At 40.5% G+C, this 24,946-nt stretch overlaps 1 pseudogene; it reads right to left on the bottom strand.

The window, feature by feature from the left end:
* Positions 1 to 6,455: 6,455 nt before the first annotated feature.
* LOC138923012 (transcriptional protein SWT1-like) lies at positions 6,456 to 14,260 on the bottom strand (annotated as a pseudogene).
* Positions 14,261 to 24,946: the final 10,686 nt, after the last annotated feature.

Raw genomic sequence — 24,946 nt, 5'->3', positions numbered from 1 at the left:
TTAATTTTCATTCTAAGTTGAACTTTAAAAAAATTACATAACAATTATCTCTCAAATCTAGCTTATCTCAAATTCAAACTGATCAACATATTACTAGTTCTATTTCAGCCTTGAACAAACTCCAAAACGATATATTATGTCCTTCATCAAAAAAAATTTAAAACCTAGAGATAGAAATCTCTAATATTTCATTTAATGCCAAAATGAATAACATCTTTGAAGACAGCTAAAATGATAACTGACCAAGCCCCCTTACAAGAAAAATCTTAGGGCTCTTCATTTCTATAATCACTCCATTTCACAGAGAATTCAGGCACAATCATGAAATTGTAAAACTCCCATTTTGCAGTGAATAAAATTCAGACTAAAGCTGCAAATTAAAATTGCTCTGCTTGGTTCCTTCAGAGCTTTTTCTCACATATGATGAATACAATTTTGCTTAACATTGTTAGTTTTACCTTAGAATTAAGTTATGAAAATATCACTTGGGAACGGAAGAAAGGAAGGAGGAGGAAGGAAGGAGGAGGAAAAACTCTTATAGAGAGCATCTGATGTACTAGGCACAACTTTAAGTCCTTTATATATATATATTTTTTTTTCTCTAAATACTCACAATAACCTCACGAGGCAAGTATTATTATTCTCCCTATATTTTACACGTAAGAAAACTAAGTGAAGCAACTTTCCAAGGTCACAAAGCTGATAAGTGGCAGACCCAGGACTCCAACTCCAACCCCATAACAGGCACCCAGGACATAAGTGTTACATAACCTACCCTCCCCAACAAACTAATTAGTCGATTAAATAAGCTTCTTGCCTCATGACCAAAAAATGTCAGATTTTTATTTCTGAACTACTTTACTGGGATATTAAATTGACTTTCCCCTGCTTTTTCAAAAGTCTTCTAAATATCATACAAATTAAATTGAAATGAAATTTCATGAGATTCAAATCTCATTCTTCTATAGCTTACACATTATAAGAATGTGAGATATAACTGAATATGCTTACCGGCAGATTTAGAAAATTATGCATGTTTCAGATCCTTGGTATGGTGGATACAGTATGATTTTTAAAAATTCTTTGGGATAAGTTGCTATTAAAACAAAAGAGTAAAATGACTATGAAACTCACATGCACAGAATAACAAGAGAACAAGGGAATAATTCCTGGTACTGAAGACAGCATTTTAATACTCAATCATCATTGTTCTCGTCACTCAATCCATCTGCAAATTTAACAAAAGCAACAATCAATCAGCACACTAAAATTCCAGATACTGGGGCTGGCCCCGTGGCCGAGTGGTTAAGTTCGCGTGCTCCGCTGCAGGTGGCCCAGTGTTTCGTTGGTTCGAATCCTGGGCGCGGACATGGCACTGCTCATCAAGCCACGCTGAGGCAGCGTCCCACATGCCACAACCAGAACGACCCACAACGAAGAATGTGCAACTATGTGCCAGGGGGCTTTGGGGAGAAAAAGGAAAAAAAAATCCAGATACTATATGAACAATCTAGGCTGTATTTACAAATCAAAAACATCTAAAAGAAAGAAAACTTTTTAAATAAAAAGAGGAAGGTAAGACACAGTAAAATAATGCCATGAAAATTCTAGATCTAGAATTCAGTAGCATATAGTCATGGGTTTAACAAAGTGGTTAGTTTACTGCTAAAATGGAATAAGATATGCCTATTCAGGAACACAAAGGAAAGAAACATAATCAGCAAGTTAAGTGCCATACTAGAAACCAAATGCTATGAATTCTAGTCTCAGTTCAGTCACTTAGAGATTATAAGTAAATTAGGCGATTACATCATGCTTAAAGCTATCTCAACTTAAAAGACGTTTTTAGGATACATGGGGTTGGAAAAGACACTTAAAACTGCAAGAATAGTCATGAAGTATTTATTGAACAAATATTTTTGAGCATCTGCTCAGGTACTATTCAAAAGTGAACAAAACAAAGTCTCTGGAAACAGACGAATCTGGGTTTGAATCCCTGCTTTCTCACTTACCAGACGTATAACCTTGGGCAAACTGCTTAACCAGGAGGTTTAAAGGAGGAAATTGATATGAAGCACTTGGCCCAACATATGGCAACAGCATGTGCTTTTTAAGTTATATATACTTACTAAGAGTCAGCTTAAATGGCACCTCAACAGCAATGACCTATACTGACATACAACACCAAAACAAATTCTGTATAAACTACAGTTAATATGATTTTTAATACTAAATAGAATTTAAGCCTCTCAGCAGCAGGCTGTGTGTGTTTCATTCACTGCTGCAGCCCCAACACTTACAACAGCATTGGCACAAATATTTGGCAAATAAATGAATCAACAAAAAATATAATAAAAGAAAACATAAAAATGATGGAACAAACGTCTGGTAGGGGAGGTGGCATATAACTTTATTTTTGCCTTTAATTATTTTTACCTTATTATAAAAATAAAATAACTATAGAAAATCAGGAAAATTCAGAAAATATAAAGAAAATTAAAATAACTCATAATTCATCAGCTAAATATAACCAACATTCACTAAGTATATATGCATAATCTAACAAATTTGGAGTTGTACTTTATATTCTTTTAAATCGTATTTTGTTTAATATTACATTTGATTAACATTTTTCAAAATATAGTATTCCCTCATATGGCTATAGCATCGTATATAACTTCTCCAATTGTTACATTGTTTCAAATTTTTTGCTATATAAATAACGCTGTGGTGAACACTATTTATATAAATCACTGTGAGCATCTCTATTTCTTTAGGATACATTTCTAGAAAGAGAATTATATCTTTAGGCTTCTTGATCCACACTGATAAATTGCTCTCCTGAAAGTTACTAACTCATATTCCTAAAGCCCTGAAGCACTGTAAGTATTCCCAGCAGCTGCTGAGAAGGAGGAACTTTCTAAACTTAGAAGCAATAAAAAAAAAAAAAAGGAAAAAGTGAAAGCTACAAAATAAAAATTTTTATACATGGGAAATTAATAATATTAAAAACAACAAACAGGAACATATTTGCAGCAAACAATGGGCTGACTAGTTGTATTTCTTCTTTTGTGAATTACCTATTAATAATCTTTGTCCATTTAGGGGAAGAGAATTTTACATATTCCAATCAACCTGCATAAGCTTTTCATATAATGAAGACATGAGAGAATTATCACCTACTGCAGGCCATGAGCAATCAAGTACTATAATGTAACATATTAACCAATCTTCACAACCACTTTTTGATCTGGAGGTTATTAGCTCAGGGCCAGTCTTCCTCAAAAAAAAAAAATGGGGCTAATAAAATTATCTTCCACAAGTACTATAAGGTTTGAATGAGATATTAGCTGTAAAGCACTTGGAAAAGGGTCTGGAGAATAATGGTCATATAAGTGTTATCTATAATTATCATTAATATCTATATCATTATATAATAAAATGCATTTTGCATCAACAAACTAAAAACAATAAAATATTAAGAGTAAGAAAAATTCCCACCGCTTATAAGGACTGGGGCTTTACCAAAATGATAGCTTAGATCAGGGATTAGTTTTGTTAACTGTGTGGCTGTTTAAAATAAAAAGTCTTGGGGCCGGCCCCATGGTTGAGTGGTTAAGTTTGCGTGCTCCACTTCAGTGGCCTAGGGTTTCACCGGTTCAGATCCTAGGCGTGGACATGGCCACTGGTCAGGCCATGTTGAGGGAGCGTCCCACATGCCACAACTAGAAGGACCCACAACTAAAATACACAACTATGTACTGGGGGGATTTGGGGAGAAAAAGCAACAAGAAAATAATAATAAAATAAAAAGTCTTATATGTTAGTAACACATACCAAAGTATTTATGGGTAAAAATGATATGATATGTTATCTGGGGTTTGATTCAAACTACTGCAGGAGTTCCAGGAGTTGGGGGAGAAGTAGAAAAGAAAATGAGAAAATAAACAATAGCAAAATGTGGAAAACAAGTGATAGGTACATAGGGATTCATTATATTATTCTCTTCTGCATTTGAAATTTTTCATAAAGAAAAGTAAAAAAAAGACTAAGATGTCCAATTTAATACAATGTGTTTAAATATTTTAACATTTTATTGATTCTAATAAGTCATATTTACTCATGGTTTTCCTTTAAAAGCTCTGAAACATCATACGAACTTACTTCTCAAAATGCATAAGCACTGTATCTGGGATATACCAAGAGCTAATAAATATTTGCAAAGGGAATGAATGAATGGATGGTGGAAGCCTTTTTTCCTCAAAGAGTTAAGACTAAATAGCTGTGCCAAAAGGCTTCTCAGGATTAATATCATGATTAGATTCAGTTTTGGACAAAGTCTTTCATGTCTTATAGTGAAATATGGGTACAGTAAATAACATAAATCCATGATATTTAAAATAATGTGAATCTACATATACAAATAATTCTGAGTTGGGAAGAAACAAATTTTTGAAGCATGAAATAAATCCTCTACACGTGTATATAACAGTGTTGCTCTACACACAGATTTTTTTCTAAAAAGTTATATAAAACATAAAAAACATACTTGGTTCTAAGACTAGAGTGATTTAAAAATGACATAAAAGAAACTAATACAGAAAAAAAAAATTAGGAGGAAATCTATAGACCTTTATTATAAGAACACCTGCTTACTATAGATTCTGACAGACGAGAGGAAAACAGTGCCTGCTTCTGCATCATACTAACTGCATACAGTGACAGACTAGAAACCCAGATCACTTACTGGCCTCATCACTCAACAATGATCTTTACAAAAGGAATTCAAAGTACTGTAATATAGACAACTATACGTTAGAACTATGTTGTCACTATCTGTGAAATACACACATAACCTAAGGTGGTCTAGGAGAAAAAGAAAAAGAAAAATCAAAGACCCCCAAAACCAAAGCCTAATAGAATACCCCAAACGATCACTGTGTTCTGCATTTCACATTCCAATTGTTATAAGTTTCTTAGAAGTTCTGCACCATTTCCCTCCAACGAGTCAGCACCCAAACAAATCTTAATCAGGAAGGACCGTGAGAGAACAATACTTACAAAGTTTTTGAGATTCGAGTTGTATTGACTGACCCCATAGCTTTCGATCTTGATCTTTGAGACTGTCATTGATGAAATGAACTGCAGGTATGGCTTTGTGCTGGGCATGTTTTAGCAGTTTTCCTGCCGTCATACAATCTAGCTCTTGCACAACAACCCAGGGAATTATTAATACAAGTCTGTCAAAGCCTGAAAAATGAAAAGATTTCTTAGAAGTCAACAAGTACTTATTACTAAATTGAACTGCTGTAGGAGAATTTGAAGTTTTTTAAAGTAAGGAATTCACAACCTAAACAAAGAGATAATACATAAAAAATGAAAATTAAAAATAGATGTAAGTGTCAAAAGAATGTTACAAAAACAAATACTATTCGATATCAAACAAGAGAAGTTTAGATTGCTGGGTTAACCTGTGAAGGCTCTGTTGTTGTTTTTTTTTTTACTTAAGCTGATTATGCTTAATACATATGTGCTTAATAGCATACCGAAATGGAAACATACGTGGGGAAAAAACCCCACATCACTGTTAATATAAAATATCAACTCAAATAAGAAAATCAGAATCAGTAAATGTTTTATAAATACCTGTGATTTCTGTTGTCTTCAAAATTTTAGCAAATTTGAGATGATTCATCAGAATATCTGTATCAATTACAATTAGAAGCTTTTTGTCTGAAGCAGTATTTGCTAGAGAAAAACAGCAAAGTTAGGATTTGATGACACCTCATAATAGAGTTGTATAATAACTAAAATTTCGATATCACAGAACTTTGAGAGCATTCTTAAGAGAAGGTATTCCTTTAGACAACAATAACAAAGGTAAATTTACTCCAATTCTTATTTAAGAACAGTAATCAGTGTTTAATTATGCACTCGCAGAATATTATGAATTGCTGAATTTTGACTTCAGCTGAATATGATAAATGGGTGAATTTTCAATCATAAACTAACCTGCCCTAGTAGTAACTATGTTGCCAAACAATGTCCTGCATCACTGGTAATTGTGTGCTTAGGAATTATAAGTTAATTTTAAATATACTCTGAGTAAAATATAATTGAAAAGATAAATATGTGTAAAAGAAAGAAAACGTAAACGTGAGGATCAGATAAGTTAATGCACAGGAAACACTTAGTAAACTGAAAAATGCAATGTGAATGTAAGACAGCATTACTATTTTTATAAACACAAATTGAGAGAGTATACCAACAGATTTTGGATAATATCTGTCATTATCTTCTCCCATAGTGAGAATGATCAAAATTTTATATATAAGAAATCCATGAATAGAAATACCTTTGAGCAATTTGCATTATTTCTGATCAGTGCTTTACATAAATGAAATTGTTAAAAGTTATGATTAAGAGCAAGAATAAAACACAACTCACAACTCTGATTACCGCCCCTTGGCAAAAAGAGAAAGCGAAAATCTTTCTAACCATCTAATAATGTGAGATATATAAAACAAATGATGATAAGACAAATATTAGACCTTATCGTTGTAGCCAAAAGAAATATACTTTCTTAATTTTTAAGAAAGCACAGGAGATCATGAACATTATTATACGCATATAGAGTATACCAGCAGAAGAATGTACATCATCTTCCACCAAGTCAATTTCCAACCTCGTTAACTCTCCAGAAGGTGGAAGCACAGGTAAATCCACACTTTTTCCCACATGCGCAGCACGAGGCTCTTCTACTATCTGCATCTACATTGTAAAGGACTCACAGTAAAATAGTTTGAATTATTTAGTCTGCAGATTAGCAAGAGAAGACGGCAATTAACTGACTTAAGACGAGATGATTTGTGGAAATAAAGAAATTTACAGAAATATGGAGACAGCATGGTAAAAGAATAGAGATTGTAAACACACACAGGGTTTCTAAAAATAGGTCTTTTCTCATTACTTTAATTTAGGCAAGCAAGTTATACAACTGCCTTGAGTCTCAGTTTATGCATCTACAAAATAGGAATGTTAAATACCTATTCCCTTTGAGCATTTGTGTGAGGATTAAGTGAGATAATGTGATGCTCCTCTCACCGAGCCTAGTACATGGTACACCTTCAAAATAACTTAATCCTCATTCCTATTAGCACTTCAAAGTATTTTAGGAGCCAAATATGTTTTTATGTGGATGGTGAGTGCTCTTCTTGAGATTTCTAAGATAGTTTATGAACCATCACAAACTGAAGTCTAGCTCTCAAGACCCTTCTCACTTAGGGGGAGTAGTTCCCTGATGTATTTTGATCCAAAGAAATGAAAATATAATCTGGCTTTAGAGCAAAGGGCAGAGATCTTTCTTCTACCAAGCAGCACTGACCCAGAAGACAGAAAAATACAAAAATTTGAATGCTGTCACAAATAAAAAGCAAACAACATGGTTTTAAAGTCTTCTTTAAATAGAAAACACAAAGTATTCTATGAATCTAAGTTTAATTTAGGACCAGAGACCATAAAATCCTATGCAACAACTCTGAGGGTCAATCAGGAGATTCTAGCAGGGAAATGAAGCAGCAGGTAAAAATAAATATGCAGCACTCTCATTTTCACTGAACAACATTTTCACGTTATTGCTAATTAGAAAAAGGAGGCGAAAACACGTTAATATACTGCATTTTGGCAAGCCTAGGCATAAGCATGCCAAAAGTGTGATAACACTAAATAAAAATCGACATAACTTGTGAGCCATAGGCTGCATGCTCTTCATTCAAAACAGATTAGAGCTTATCAGAAACAAAGGCAAAAAGGTGATCAAGTAAATGTAAATACTTTTCCAAATAATTTTCCATCACTTCATAAAAACTTATATATTGATTTAAGTAGCGATCACTGTTATTTTTATATCACCAAGGTTTTTATGGTCATTATTTCTAATTAAAACTAGAACTGTTTGACATAATTTCATTAAAAATCTTCAAAAAAATAAGTATTTGAGTAACCTCTTGATCTGTATCTTGAATACTTTCAAGGGACACTGAAGAACACGGTGCTTCAAAACTCTGAAACGCAAAGTAATTTTATTAGTTAAGAATGAAGCAGATACCCAGGGTAGGGTTTTCCAGCCTGGGCACTATTGACACTTGGGGTCGGATAATTCTTTGCTTTGGGGGCTGTTCTGCACATTGTAGGATGTTTAGCAGTATCTCTGGCCTCAGCCCACTAGATATCACTAGCACGACCCGCTCCCTCTCCTGACAATCAACAATGTCTCCACGAAGGCAAGTGCCGAATGCCCCCTAAGGGGCAAAACTACCCCCAGATGAGAAACTGCCCCTAGAATAGAAAAGCCTCATTCTGTTAAGTCATGAAAGACGGTAGAAATTCTTTAGGGTTTTCTCATTCATATATGCATTCCTACAAATATTCATATTCTGAGAAAAAAACTATATGCCACTCTAAGAAATAGAAAGAACCATGGCAAAGGTAAACAGGCTGGCCTTCGGTGGTGGGAAGTTTTCATCCAGAAGTAACTGAGCCATTTCTAAAAGGGACATGACAAAACAACAAAGGGAACTTGAAGATTATAACATGGTTGAGGAGGAAAAGCCAAAAAACGCACAATTGTATTACACAGGGGTGGAGCACCAGAGGTTTGTGCTTTATTTCTGGTCTTCCAGCAGAGATTGAAAATCTCTCCACTAACTCCAGTGTCTCACTGGCACTTTTGCTGAGTGGACGAGACCTACCTGACCCTACAAACCAGTAGGGAACTTGGCAAAAGACACTACTAAACCAAATTATCTTCTAAGAATTCTCCAAGTTAACACCAAACTCACATGTATTTTACAGGAGGCTACACATGGTACAAATTACAGACCCTCTTTAAACAAGTGTATCGAATGCTGCTTCATTGGGAATTCAGCTTCCAACCTAACTGCCTAACATCCATCTTCACGTGATATAACACTTTATACGTCACACACTTAGGCCCATGACAGCTTTTCTATTCCATGACCCTGGATTTCATGATCCCTTCTCCACCTGATTTTCAAGCTCACTAGATCTTTAAGGTTCTCTTCAGCTAAGAAGTGCCAAGCAAGCTAATAGCAGAACTTCCTGAAGCTCCTGACATTTGAAATCTTTAATTCTGTCACTTACGTCACTACTACCCTTCACTCTCTTTGACCACAGGCCACTTCCAGTGACTTCAATAAATTTTCTATCACCCCCAAATCCAGAAAAGTTCATGTCAATTGTCCCTGAAAACTTCCTCCTTATCCAAAAAGAAAGTCTTAATGGGCATTTAACTATTTGCCCTCCCCCACCATGCTTAATAAATACATGGAATGGGATGAAGCTTTCCCTAGGGATGACAAAAAGAATACCAACAATGAGGGTAATAATGGTTTTACCTACTGGAGTGGTTCTAAAGTGAAAATCTGATTAGACTGCTTCCCTGATTACATTTCAGGGGCTCTGTACTATCTACAGAATACAAGATAGAAAACCAATCTTTCCCATGGGATATGAAGTAATACATTGGCTTCCTCTCTAACTTCTTCTCCTATGGATTCTCCACATATCTCAACTCCAGTCATACTGACCAGCTTAGTGCCCACGCACACTCTTGCCATTCAATTTCACAACTCTGTGCCATTACACACACTAGCCCTCAACCGTGGTGGGACAAAACTGCTATTCCTTGCTCTATATACCCTTAACACCAAGCTTAAGAATCTCCACATTTGTGAGCCCTCCCTAAACTCATCCCAAAATTTATACTAACACCAACCCAATTCTTAGGGCTCTACTATTTCCTTCACTGTATCACAGAGTATTTGTTTACAAATCTCCCTCCCTGGGAACTTCTTGAGGATAAAGAGCACCTTATTTATCTTTAAGTCCCTAGAACCTAGAAACATACCTGATACATAATAAGTACATTTAATTAATGTTTGATAAACTGATAAATTTCTACTTCACAGACTTGTAAGGATTAAGTGGGATACTGTTTGTAAAAGTGGCCTATAAGTGACAAATCTCTAGAACATTAATTTGCCATGGTGAGGGAAGGGCGCAAACTCAGAGTGGTCTATATCAAAGGACTCCAAGACCTCAGAAACAGAAGAAGTTATTTTCTCTCAGGAAAGTATAACAAGATTTCTAAACCACAGGATTACTAAATCCAGAAAATACAATTATTTCCTTGTAAAGTACACTCATTATTTCAGGCAGATAATTATCTATTGCGGAATTTGTGAGGAAAACGACAATAAACATAATATTAAGATGATTAGCTACAGTCAATAATATGCTAAAGATAATATATTCAAGAAAGAACAATATTTCCTTACTGCTCCTGTGTCTCAATGACTTTAAGTCAGATAAGACTGCTATTAAAGGCATAGTTTATAAAGAGTATTAATTCCAATAACTGGAAAGTAGTCATGTGTGGGGGCCTGGAATTGGCCATCCCAAGATATGTCTCTTTGGCATGATGATTATTTGGGGCTGGAAGGCAACTGGTAAGTAGAATTTACTTACCCTTTATAAGAGACATTTACATTGTAAAGGAAATCTCCATCTGTAACGATATCTCCCTCTCTACCAGGAAGAAGGGGGGATGACCTTATCTCTAGAGACTTAATCAATGGGGAAGGCAAGCACTTAAATCTGCATTTGTTTATTGTGCCTGTCTGGTAACCTCCTGTAACTGACTCCCCCCACCCCTAACATCATCCTTTGTCTTCAGCTGGATATGATGTTTGGGGTGGTGGTTTCAGCCATTTTGGTGAGTTGCTTGGCTTGCCTGAGCCTCTCCCATGTATACATTGACAAATAGAAATGGCAAGCAATAGGATATATTGGAGTACACGAGGAAGCCATTTGGTGTAAACCTAATTCGGCCTGACTTTGCATTTTTCCAAAAGGACCTGACTGTGGCCATTGAGCACGCACTGCATATCTGCTTTAAAACATTTACTATGGCAAGAACAAATGGCCTTAAGACAAAGGTGCAACTTCCCCCCCACATTGGCATTTCCTTAAGGATAAGCATCTTTCCTTAGGCTAGGAACTGATTGCTGCACTCACCTTCGACCACCCAACTCACCTGTGACCACCCAGCTTGAGACAACAGACCTGCCACCCTGCTGTGTTCACCGAGACAGCAGACCTATCTGCTGTTTCCATCAATCACTGTGCTGACAGAGCAGTCTCGCGACTATTGTAAAATGGACATTTCAATCCTACATGAAACATCCTGTTTGGGGGTATATAACCACTCTGTGCACCCCACTTCTTCGGTACCCTTTCTTCCTTCGGGAAGAAAGGCCCTGGGCCATGGTCCTCAGAATATAAAGCTTTGTTTAATTTTCTCCTGCTATTCTGTCTCCTGTGAATTTAATTAGTTCTCCAGCCAGACGAACCAAGAGAGGGTAGAGGAAATGTGTTCCTCCCCTACACATGCAAAAACTGCTTCCCCTACAACTTAATATTCATGCTATGTACCTCCTTCGGTTTGTGTAGCAATTCAGTATAGAGACCAAAGGAACCCAGAAGATGCATTGCAGGGATTTCTCATACTATTCCTGAGGTGTACACCACAAGAAGAAGATGAAGCAATGATACGACCATGTTTACTGAACATGCTGGCAACTTCAAGTTCCTTTCTTGCATTTACTCTAGGGAACTAATTATAACACAGGAGAAAACTGGAGCTTTCCTTTAAGAAAGCAATAAAAAGAACAAACTCAATTCTTTCTCTCTTTGGACCCTTTAAGTTCACTGAACAAAAAGTGCTCTCTCTCAAGCTCTTCTGGCCTTGCTCTTTATAATCCCTCCGTTTTTCACAGGAAGTATCTTATACTGCGATCTATAGTCTTGATTCCTAAAAGCAGGTAGGTTCAACCACCACTATTTCAAGCAGTCTCTAAATTTCAGAATTTCTGAAGTTTTCAAGTTCTAAAGTTACCGAAGTTCTAAAAGTTTTCTTAAAGGTAAATAATTTGCCATAGAAACAAAGCTATAGAGATTAGTTTCTCAAATTAGTCCACAAAAGCCAATTTATTACATAATTTCAAAGCAAACTAGATGTGCCAAACTTTGTAGCCTGGATCTCTGTACATGTACAGTCAACAATGGACCGCATATGCTACTGTGGTCCCACAGATTAGTACTGTATAGCATTGCTGTGTAGTATAGGCTATACTATCTAGGTTTGTGCAAGTATGGTGGGAGAGGAAGAAATTTTCCTCTACCCTTCTAGATTCTTCTGGCTGGTAAGATTAAATTGACATGAGACAGATTAACATGAGAAAAACAAACAAATGCTTAATAACACATATATATGGGAGAAATCTAGGAAAACTGAGTAACTTGCCAAAATGGCTGAAACTCTCACCTTAAATAACATCCTCAGCTAAAGACAAAAGATGTCGGGGACGGGCAGAGTCAGGGACTTCAAAGGGAAGGAAGATAATTTACAAGTAGGTGAAAAGGAGCAAATATTTGGAAAACAAGTGTTGGGCCATACAGAAACAGATGGACACAAAGGGGAGCCCAACAAACAGGCTTGTCTAGGTTCCTCCCTGTCTACCACCTAGTTCATGTTGTGCTAAGGTGATAGCTCACTTCCTGAGACACGTTTTTTACATTCGTTTAGGCAGTTAAGGGGAAGGTAACGTGAAAGACTTCCTGAATCTTTTGTTTCTTAAAAATAACCAACCTAAAGTAATCTCCATGTTGAAGAGACACATTTTGGGGTGGTAAATTTTGTTTCCCTTCAGTACACTCTATGATGTTCGCACAATGACAAAATCACCTAACCACACATTTCTCAGAACACATCCCTTCGTTAAGGGTTCATTAACGCAGGACTGTAGTTCCCTTTGCCTAGAACATCCCTCCTTCTCCCATCCCACCCACCTCGCCTTCGCCTGAATAATTCCTATGCATTCTTTAGTTCTCAGTTTAAACATTACCCCCTCCAGTAAACCTTTCTTAACTAATCCCTCCACAGTGTACCAAGGCCATGTTAATCCTCCACTGTAATCCCATATTAAGTGATAAGTACTTATCAGACTTAGGGTGATAGCTTGCATGTCTCCTCACAGGAATAAGTCTCTGAAAACAGACTGTGACTGCAGTGCCTGGCACACAGGGGCACTCCAAAAATAATTTGTTAAAGCTATTCAGGATATTAAGCCCTGGGTGTTCTATAGTACCTGGGGTTACAGAAGAGCCTAAGACACTGGAGCAGTGCTTTCTGAAAGGACTATCTCTAACTGCATCTTTCTACATTTTTACACATTCCCTTCTATTACTTATCCTTCATGCTTACCAGGATATCTTCCTAAGGAACTTGGAATTAAAAGGGCAAAATAAAGGAACCAATACAAATCTTCCTAACTAAATTTGAATCAGCCCTCTACGATCATAATCAGTGAAAGGAACAACTCAAATCTGACCATATTGAAACTCTTCACTAAAACCTGTATTCTTCATTTTGTACTACTTTACCTGGGTTAGGTTTGCACTAGAACTTGAATCATTACTTTCATGATGCTCACGATGATATTTTCCTTTTGACTCATGAACAGTCTGCTTACACGTGGAATCTGAAAATAAACGTTCTCTTGGGTGCCTAGTCAAATTTAATGACACCCGGCAGCCTTCCAGGCATTCTTTGTTCTCCAGCTTAGTCTTCGACTTGGTAGAATCTACACTGAAGACACTTCCTCCTACAAGCTTCTGGAGAGTATCACAGGATTTTTGCTGGGATTTTGAAACTGATCTTCCTTCTTCTAGATTTGAGGGTTCCTTAATTATCTTGTTGGAACTGTAATCCTGAGAAAACTGGATTCTCTTCCATTTCTCCAAAACACATTTTTCAGAACTGTCTCCAAATTTATTGTACTTTTCTTTCTTGTGTTCCTTCATCTTCTCCCTCTGAGCAAGTAAATGAGCCCATCTTTTCCATTTGCCTTCAGCTTTGGGTTTCACATCTTTGGCAATCTCAGGACTGCTAAAGTTTTTATTTCCATGGTCAAGCTTACTCCCAACATTTGTCAATTTACTATCTTTCACTTTAAAATCTACACATTTATTGATATCCTTTTTAGTTCCATTTGAAGAAAAACTCTGGGAAATCATTTGATTATTATTTGAATATGATGCTTCTTGGAGTTTAACGGGTCCTTGGGATGAAGAACTGATTTTTGGTCTCTTTCATGCAGTGTCACTTTCTACATTCAGTCTGTAAAGCAGTACAGAAACCAATGTTACATTATGATTACACACGATTATACATAATGTTGCACTGTATCATTTTAGTTAGGAAATAACATAACTGGACTGACGCAAACTTCATAAAAAGTAAGAAATGGCTACATTAAGAATGAAGTAGAGGGGCCAGCCAGGTGGTGTAGTGGTTAAGTTCACACACTTTGCATTAGTGGCCCAGGGTTCAGGGGTTCGGATTCCAGGTGCAGACCTGGCACTGCTCGTCAAGCCAAGCTGTGGCAGCATCCCACATAAAATATAGGAAGACTGGCACAGATGTTAGCTCAGCGACAAATTTCCTCAAGCAAAAAGAGGAGGACTAGCAACAGATGTTATCCCAGGGCCAATCCTCCTCACCAAAAAAAAAAAAAGAAGAAGAAGAAGTGGAAGGATTACTCAACAAATGGGTGTTGCAATAATCAGTTTACTATTTGGAAAAAGTCCAAATTTACAGCTTTATATAATACCAGACAGCATAAATGAAAATTAAAAGGGCTTGGAATTGGTATTTGTTATAAATGTGACAGATTATTAGTCTTAGTTAATAAAAAGCTCATCAAAAACTACTAAGACTCTAGAATAGGACGTCAACAGAAAATTAATGAAAAAGAAAAAGAGAACAGCTAATAAACATTTGGGGAAAGTCTGACTTCTCTAGGAATCACAGACACACTAATTACAACATATCATTTTCTTCTATCAAATTAGCAAAAGATTTTAAAGTAACATTAAATATTGGCAAGAAGTTATAAAGTGGACTCTCTCATATGTTCCTGGTGGAAATGCAAAATGATACAATTCCACAAAATAATTTGACAATATAATTAAGAATTCTAAAAATACTCATATTCTTTCACGTCTCAGTAATTACCATTTTAGAAATCTATACCAAGGTGAAAAAAATCTGAAATGGACTAAAAAATAAAAAGATATTCAATTCAGGATAACTTATAATAGCAAAAAATCAGGCAGAAAGTAAATGCTAAAATTTTGGAAATGACTAAGAAACATATCATTCTATCAAATATGACAGAATACCATAGTCATTTCAAATGATGTTTATACAAAGATTTCAATAACATAACAAAAAATATTGATATAACATTAAGCAAAAAACAAGCAGGGCACAAATCTGTATACATAATGTGATCTCAACAATTTAAATAAGCATAGTAAAAAGGCCAGAAAGAAATGTGCTAAACTATCAGAAACAGCAATAGCTAGAGGTAGTAATAATATTTTCCTTTTTAAAGTAGATATTACTTTGTAGTCAAAATGAAACACAATACAGTAATTTATATTAATAAACCCTTGCGTGTTCTAAGTGCCTGCCACTCTGGAGAGGCAGCGGAGGACACACCACGTAGAGTCCTTACCCTCAAATGGCTTACAGTCCAGCAGGGGAGAAAGAGATGGCAAATAAGTGACTTCCCAAGTAATTAATCATGCAAGAGCAAACTGTAAACATCACAGAGTTTTTATAGGAGTTTTACTTGAGTCTTCATCTGGTTTTATTTTCTTTGCTATCTTCCTACAAAAAGACTGCCTATCATTATCTACCTGTTATTAAGTAACAATAAAACAAAACTTCACATTTTAATGGGAACTTGCTTGGCATCTAATAGTATATCATGTAAGGTGTCAACTGTATTAAAGAAAAATCAGGAAAACAACCACTTTAAGAGGCCCCTGCAGTTCTCGGAGCATTTCCATATTCCTCTTTGATGTGTTCTTCCCAATAGCCCTGTGCTGCATATTTCATAGCAATCTACGCACCATGTTCTGTATGGTCATAAATAATGAAAACTCAACATTACAAGGCCTTTTAAAAGACCAATAAAATTAAATCTTAAAATTACCTCTTATCAGCTAGTTTTGTGAAATGCTGTAGTAAGATAGTGCAGTTTTATATTTGCAACCCAAAATACTAAAGTTCTGAGATCTTTTTAGACATAAAAGTTAGACATGCAGCAAATACTTTTTTATCAATGACTTAGTGTAAAATCCATATTCAGCTGAAGCTGAATAGCATCATCCTGGATTGAACGCTTACGCCAAAAGAATAAATGTGAAATTTTGTCAAGATCTAATTATAATTAGCTTATTTTAAAACTTAGTAACCATTTTAAAATGTAACATGCTGCACGAACAATAACTTCTCAACATTATCAGCTCCTAGATTGCTCCGTTGCTCATGATAATGCACATTTAGGATACTAAATTACATACTTAATCTCAACTTAGGTCAATTGAAGAATAAAGTACTTTTCAGCTAATTCTGCCAGTAATGGGTACTACTGATAGCAATACTGTCATCTCTCTAATAGTAACTGAGGCAAAACTTATCTCCTTTTCAACTCCTGGAATTAAAGACTTGGTCAATGGTGAAGATGCAATTTTATCGACAAAATCCCACAAACTGAAAGTGTGCTGCTTCTAGAAAGGCTTTCTGAGTCTTTTCAAAAACAGACTTAAAGTTGTTGCCCTTTTTACATTTTTATTGATAATACATCTTTATGTACTTAAACCACAGAGCTGGAATTGTGGCAATGGTACAATGTAACTGGCTTTCAGAATGACAAAATTCTCTCTGATTTTCCATCTGCATCTCAGCTTTCGCTGTTTGCACACCAATTTCGAGGCCTTCCCCATAGTTGAATATGGAGATTTTTACAGAAGATGCCATATACTATAAATAAATACTTGTAACCTTAAGGCAAACTAGTTTGCTTACTTTTCCAACAAGTAAATAACAGCAAACAAACCACTTTCTCTGCAGGCAACGATTGTCAGAAATCCTGCACTCGTTTTTTTTGTGGGGTGTTTTTCTTGGTGAGGAAGATTGGCCCTGAGCTAACATCTGTTGCCAATCTTCCTCTTTGCTTGAGGAGGATTGTCACTGAGCTAACATCTGTGCTAATCTTCCTCTATTTTATGTGGGATGCTGCCACAGCATGGCTTGACAAGCGGTGCTCGGTTCACACTGGAGATCCAAACCTGTGAACTGTGGGCCTCCAAAGCGTAGTGTGTGAACTTAACCACTATGCCCCAGACCAGCCCCTGCACTGTTGATATTAATGTCTGCAAAAGCACAGTGTTACAGCATTCTTTCATCCAAGTAACCTTTTAAATATGCAATAGCTCCTATAACATATTGTTTAAGTATATGACAAGGAAGTTCTAAAATATCTTGTATGTCAAATAGTTTGTCTTTGTTTATTTATTTATTTATTTATTTATTTATTTATTTATTTATTTTTGAGGAAGATTAGCCCTGAGCTAACATCTGCTGCCAATCCTCCTCTTTTGGGGGAGGAAGACTGGCCCTGAGCTAACATCCATGCTCATCTTCCTCTACTTTATATGTGGGACACCTTCCACGGCATGGCTTGTCAAGTGGTGCCATGTCCACACCCAGGATCCAAACCGGCAAACCCCAGGCTGCCAAAGTGGAACATGTGCACTTAACCGCTGCGCCACCAGGCCAGCCCCAGTTTGTCTTTGACAAAAGAAAATTTCACTACAAGTTACACGTAGAGTGCTTGCCAATATTTGCAAGTGAATATTCAGATATTAGCAATGAATCCAAATGCCATGCCTTGCTCATATTATTGACATTGTTACCCTTATGATGTTATATGATGATAACCCACACAGTGGTATGGTCATTGATCACATGTGGGTTCAGGGATGCAGAAATGTTGTTGAAGTAGGCATTCAACTATTCAGCATTGCAAAGGCTGAAGCCAAATAGCGGCTTTTGAGTAAATTCATGAATCCTTAGAATAATGTAAATGCTAATCCAAAAATAATTCAGCAACATTATTTTTTCCTCCTCCCAAGATTATGTGAACAAGTCTAAGGGGGTAATATACAGATCAGAAGTCTGTTTACACTCTTATACATGGATATAAAATCAAGGGCTAGAAAATGTGCCCTTAAGCAAATCAAACAGTGTTTTAGAACTCAAAAGAAAAGAAAAAAAGTATACTAGTACAAAAGGCATTAAAAACCCAGTCCGAAAAATTCAGAAAGTGATAGCATAACATGATATTTGCGACAGAACATACTTCCACAGATAACAACACAGAAGCAAAGTATCACAAAAACTAGGAGGAGATGATCCAAAAGAAAAGCTGAAGAAGAGTCAGAGACAAGCTGGATTTGTTGTTTTTAGCAAACATAACTGAGCTTGTCTGGAAAGCAGAACTTTTATTTCTATACTTAATGCCATTTTACTTGTTTTCTCATAACTCCCTATTTTCAGAGAAACCTTGATATTATCAACTTTGATCATGCATTATACTTTTTATATTTACCCCCATTAGTGGCAAGAAATTCCTTTACCACAAAATTCTCTGAAATTTTTATCCAAAGAATGCAGAAGTTAAAGATCAATAATCTCCAATATTCTCCTATCCCCCAAGTTCTTTAGTTGTAGCCACATTCAGTTTAATTCACATGGTTTTAAAGCCATTTCAATTCAATAAGCTATATAGTCTCTTCATGGGTGATATGTAAAAATAATTTATCCAAAATTTCTAAATCAGGCTCGTGACTTTTTCTGTAACTATATGTAATGAAGTGACAAATAAAAATGGCAAGCAATAGGATATATTGGAGAATATGAGGAAGCCATTTGGTGTAAACCTAATTCGGCCTGACCTTGTCTTTCCAAAAGGGCCTGACCGAGGCAGTTGAGCATGCATTGTATATCTGCTTTAGAGATTCCCTATGGCAAGAGCGAAGGCCCTTGAGATAAAGGTGCAACTTCCCTCCCCCTCCCAACGTTGGCATTTCCTTAAGGATTAAGCATCTTTCCTTAGGCTAGGAACTGATTGCTGTGCTCACCTGTGACCACCCAGCTTGAGACAATAGACTTGCCTCCTGCTACGCCCAGCCCACCGAGATAGCAGACCCACTACCTGCTGTGTCCATCAAGCGCTGTGCCCAAAGGGCAATCTTGTGACTACTGTGGGAGGGACATTTCAATCATATGTAAAGCATCCTCTTTGGGGGTATATAACACAGGGCGCCTTCCCGCTCCGCAAAGGTCCGAAGCGTGTGGGCGGGGCCGCAGGAGTTCTGCCAGGAGGGTGTCCCTGTCGCTGTCCGCAGTCCACCGCCGGAGGGGGGGGGGCGGGGCAACGGCCGGGCAGCGTCTGGGCGGCGGCGCGCGCGCGCGCGCGAGGAGAGGAGAGGAGCGCGCGGCTGCTGGGCCGCCGTCCTGGGAGGCGTGGGAGGCGTCGGCGAGCCGCGCCTGCCTGCCCAGAGCCGAGCCCGGCGGAGTCCGGCCGCGCTGTGCTGCTCTCTCCCGGGCCGGGCTCGTCCGTTCCCCCGGCGTCCGTGGACGGCGCTCCGCGTCCCCGCTGGGCACAGCAGCCCGGGCCGTGCACAGCCACGGCCGCTAGCCTGAGGAGGCCGTCCTTCAGCTCCCGCTCTTCCTGCTCGCCGGACACGGACCACCGGGGCGCCTGCGAAGATGATTCCATCTAGGAGAGGTACCTGGGGGCGTGGGCCTGGGGGCTGGTGGGAGGCGAGCGCGTCCCTGAGGAATAGGCTTGTGCGCCAAGAGGTGCCCGTCAGGTGGCGGGACAGCTGTGCGGCGCGGGGAGCGAGGGGGTCTCTTCGTGCGCTTGAGGCGTTCGTGGAACGGGCGGTGTGTGCCGGGCACGGGGCCAGCCTGGGCATGCGGTGCCCGGGAGTCGGGCGCTGGAAGCGCCAGCCGTGGTCTCGGCTTCTCGGAAGGACAGGCGCGAAGTCGATAAGGACACTGGTCTCGAGGCGTTCTGAGGAGTGCAGGTCTCCCTCTTTTCGAGGCTACGTTCCGTTGGGGTTTTCCTGAAGCCTGTTGTGGCCCTGAAGCTCAGGCCGGTTCAGGGGAAGTGGCCTGTCGAGGGCCACGTAAGATTTGTGTGCAGAGCCAGTGCTTTCCAAAGCCCTTGACTGTGCAGAAGTCTACCTGTTAGGGGTGCAGTGGGGGCTGTCCGGGGAGCGTTGTGAGCAGAGGTATGTGCCCCACACATGAAAGCATGGAAGAGAAAGCGTGAGGCTGGAGGGTGCTCCGTTCGTTCCCTCCTTGCACAGAAAGTCTGGAGAGTTGACTTTGGGACAAGTCCTTCCTTTCCTCTGGTCGGTGCGTGTTCAGTGGTCTGGACACTTGGTGAGCAAGACTGACAGGCTGTTTGACGTACTGGCCCTCACAGCCTGGTTGGAAAGGACAGACAGGCAGCCACCAATTACCTAGGAGATACGTAAAAGCAATTTTGTGTTGAGTGTTGAGAAAGACGGCATTTCCTGTTAGACTTGGTGACTTAGGCAGTGATGTTGAAGCTGAGAGCAGATGCCTAAAAGAAAAGGAGGACCTGGGCGGGAGAGTGTTGGGACAGGGCAAGGGAGGAGTAGGGCCTGTCAGAGGAGCTGAAAGCATGCCCTGGAGACTGGGGCCGCCGCGTAGGGACTGTAGGGTGGGGAAAAGAAAACTTTTCGATTGAGGCTGGCGCTTTCTCTAGGTTTTTGGGGACTAAGCGTGGTGATTCAGAACGTGGACTCTGGAGCCAGACTCTGTCACATGGGTCCTGGCTCTGCCACCTACGGGCTGTGTGAACTTGGGCAAGTTACTGTACCATTCTGTGTGTCAGTTTCCTGATCTGTAAAACGGGGATGATTATCATACACACTCCATAGGTGAGTGTAAAGGTGAGAGGATATTTCATATCCGTAAAGTACTTAGAGCAGTGTCTGGCCTTTAGTAGGCGTTGGTAGTGGTTGATTAAAGAAATGGATGAATGCATACATAAGTATTCAAGGCTTGGAGGCTGTCCCTGGTGAAGCGTGTGAACTGGAATGGATTACACCCAACTTTGTTTTGTTTCCTTTCCAGCTTGCAGTTGCTACTGACCGCATCTGCAGCACTGTGGAATTAGAAATAATCTCCCTCGACTTGGCCGCTCTTGGTAAAACAATCTAATGCTGTCCAAATTATCCCAGGGAAACAAAAGCCTTTTCAGTGGCATAGTAGGGTTAGGCTTATTTAATATGCATTGTTTATATGGGTTTGTTTAGTGTTTCTTGGTAACCTTTTCTTTCTTTCTTTCTTTCTTTATTTTTTTTTTTGGTAAAGCTGCTCGGTTAAAAAAAGCAGATTAGCTATGAAATGGTTCAGAGCCAGAGAAAAGTAGAGAGTCGTGTAAGCAGAGCACGCCTTTCCTTGACTCTCTGTCGAGAGCTTTTGTGATTCCAGCTGCTCTCTGCCTCAGACGAGGTGCCCTCTGCGTGTGCAGTCATCTAAACAGTGCAGGGTCTGGGACCGTGGAGAATCCAAGGCAGTATAGTCATGCTTTGCTTAACAGTGGGGATAAGTTCTGAGGAGTGTGTCATGGTCAGGCAATCTCGAGACTGTGCAAACCCCACGGAGTTCCTAAACCTGAATGGCAGAGCCTCCTACACACCTAGGCCATATGGGACTAATCTGATGGGACCCCCGTTGTTGACTGAAACGTCCCGAGGTAGGGCATGACCGGACTTCCCAACTCCAGGGGCACGGAAGTGTTGCCTGTGGGGCTTTGGAAAAGAACAGAGACGCTCAAGGCCTACTCTGGACCCACTGACTCAGAATCTACTGGGATAGTTCCCGGCTTTAAAGACCAGACGTAGTCCTCCTCTGCAGACATCTCCTCAACGGTTTTTCACAGTGGGTTTTCCCTCCTCTGAGAAAACAGGCCAAGAGATTGTGAGGATCCATAATTAGTGTTTTAAGACCTTTAGCAGGACTCGGTGTTTTTCACATTCTGGGATCTGCATCTCCACTGGAATGTGTCAAACCTTGAAATCTTGTCCAAAAGTCATGTCATTACCTAGGGAATCCTTCTGTGAATTGCAGGCAGATTGCCATCTTTCTGCTTCCGCCTCCTCACCTTTGCAATGGGGAGAATAACAGTAACCTACCTTTTGGATGTGAGGATTAAATGAGACAGTTGGTGTAGCGCAGTCGGCGCAGGATCTGGCACAAAGTGAAGCCTTCAATCAATTATGATGACAGTAGTCTTGATTTCCCTCCAGTCGGAATATAGTTTACTTGAAGTTGGTGGCTGTGTCACAGCTGTGTCTCAGGCTGGTGCCTGCCGCCCTGAGCTAAGCCATAAAGATCCCTGGAATAACTTTTCAAAAGCCTGTTAGCCTCTTGAGGCTCCGACACTTTTTTATTTTATTTTATTTTATTTTATTTTATTTTATTGCAGTAACAGTGGATCCTAAGATGATATAGCTTTCAGATGTACGTTGTAATATATTTCGAATTCTGTGTAGATTACATCGTGTTCACCCCCCCGAAAACTACAGTCCGTCACCTCACATGTGAGCCTCATCGCCCCTTTTGCTCTCTCCCCTCCTCCCTCCCCCTATGGTAACCACCAATCCGGTCTCCTTGGTTCTGTGTGCGTTTGTCATTGTTTTTTTTCTTCTACTTATGAGTGAGATCACAAACACCGTGTGGTGTTTGACTTTCTCCCTCTGATTTATTTCACTTCACATAATACCCTCAAGGTCCATCCACGTTGTCACAAATGGCCGGATCTCATCATTTCTTAGGGCCGAGTAGCATTCCATTGTGTAGACATACCACATCTTCTTTATCCATTCTTCCCTTGATGGGAAACCTAGGTGGCTTCCAAGTTCTGGCTGTTGTGAATAATGCTGCAGTGTACCTAGGGGTGCATGTGTCTTTCTGCGTTGGTGTTTTCAAGCTCTTTGGATGAATAGCCAGCAGTGGGCTAGCTGGATCCTACATATGGTAGATGTATACTTAGTTTTCTGAGGATACTCCGTACTGCTTTCCACAGTGGCTGCACCAGTCTGCCCTCCCACCAGCAGTGCAGGAGAGTTCCCTTCTCTGCACATCCTCTCCGACACTTGTCTCTTGTCTTGTTAATTAGAGCCATTCTGACCAGAGTAAGGGGACATCTCCTTGTAGTTGTGATTTGCATTTCTCTGATCGCTAATGATGTTGAGCCCCTTTCCATATGCCTGTTGGCCATCCGTATACCTTCTCTGGAGAAATCCCTGCTCAGATCTTTTGCCTGCATTTTCAATTGGGTTGTTGATTTTTTTTTGCTGTTGAGATGTATGAGTTCTTTCTGTGTTTTGGATGTTAACTCCTTATCCGATATACGGTTTGCAAGTAGCTTCTCCCAGTTGTTAGGTCGTGTTTTGGTTTTGTGGATGGTTTCCTTTGCGGTGCAGAAGACTTTTTTGACTTTGATGTAGTCCCATTTGTTCCTTTTGTATTTTGTTTCCATTGCCCAGTCAGACGTGGTACTTGAAAATAGGCTGCTCAGACTGATGTCAAAGAGCATACTGCCTCTGTTTTCTTGTAGACGTTGCATGGTTTCGGGTGTGACATTCAAGAGAAAGCCGAGGGAGGAGGCTGCATTTCCCCGAGAGCGAGCGTAGCGGGGACCCTGCGTCCCTGTCAGCGCACCTTCCCGCTCCGCGAAGGTCCCAAGCGTGTGCGCGGGGCCGCAGGAGTTCTCCCAGGAGGGTGTCCCTGTCGCTGTCCGCAGTCCACGGCCGGAGGGGGGCGGGGCAACGGCCGGGCAGCGTCTGGGCGGCGGCGCGCGCGCGCGCGCGAGGAGAGGAGAGGAGCGCGCGGCTGCTGGGCCGCCGTCCTGGGAGGCGTGGGAGGCGTCGGCGAGCCGCGCCTGCCTGCCCAGAGCCGAGCCCGGCGGAGTCCGGCCGCGCTGTGCTGCTCTCTCCCGGGCCGGGCTCGTCCGTTCCCCCGGCGTCCGTGGACGGCGCTCCGCGTCCCCGCTGGGCACAGCAGCCCGGGCCGTGCACAGCCACGGCCGCTAGCCTGAGGAGGCCGTCCTTCAGCTCCCGCTCTTCCTGCTCGCCGGACACGGACGACCAGGGCGCCTGCGAAGAGGATTCCATCTGAGAGAGGTACCTGGGGGGCGTGGGCCTGGGGGCTGGTGGGAGGCGAGCGTGTCCCTGAGGAATAGGCTTGTGCGCCGAGAGGTGCCCGTCAGGTCGCGGGACAGCTGTGCGGCGCGGGGAGCGAGGGGGTCTCTTCGTGCGCTTGAGGCGTTCGTGGAACGGGCGGTGTGTGCCGGGCACCTGCCCAGGGGCCAGCCTGGGCATGCGGTGCCCGGGAGTCGGGCGCTGAAGCGCCAGCCGTGGTCTTGGCTTCTTGGAAGGACAGACGCGAAGTCGATAAGGACACTGGTCTCGAGGCGTTCTGAGGAGTGCGGGTCTCCCTCTTTTCGAGGCTACGTTCCGTTGGGGTTTTCACGAAGCCTGTTGTGGGCCTGAAGCTCAGGCCGGTTCAGGGGCAGTGGCCTGTCGAGGGCCACGTAAGATTTGTGTGCAGAGCCAGTGCTTTCCAAAGCCCTTGACTGTGCAGAAGTCTACCTGTTAGGGGTGCAGTGGGGGCTGTCCGGGGAGCGTTGTGAGCAGAGGTATGTGCCCCACACTTGAAAGCATGGAAGAGAAAGCGTGAGGCTGGAGGGTGCTCCGTTCGTTCCCTCCTTGCACAGAAAGTCTGGAGAGTTGACTTTGGGACAAGTCCTTCCTTTCCTCTGGTCGGTGCGTGTTCAGTGGTCTGGACACTTGGTGAGCAAGACTGACAGGCTGTTTGACGTACTGGCCCTCACAGCCTGGTTGG

This window comes from Equus caballus, unplaced genomic scaffold (genome assembly GCF_041296265.1).
Source record: "Equus caballus isolate H_3958 breed thoroughbred unplaced genomic scaffold, TB-T2T haplotype2-0000437, whole genome shotgun sequence".
Lineage (NCBI taxonomy): Eukaryota > Metazoa > Chordata > Mammalia > Perissodactyla > Equidae > Equus > Equus caballus.
Note: the sequence above shows the minus strand (reverse complement) of the source record. Positions and strands in the feature narration are given on the sequence as shown.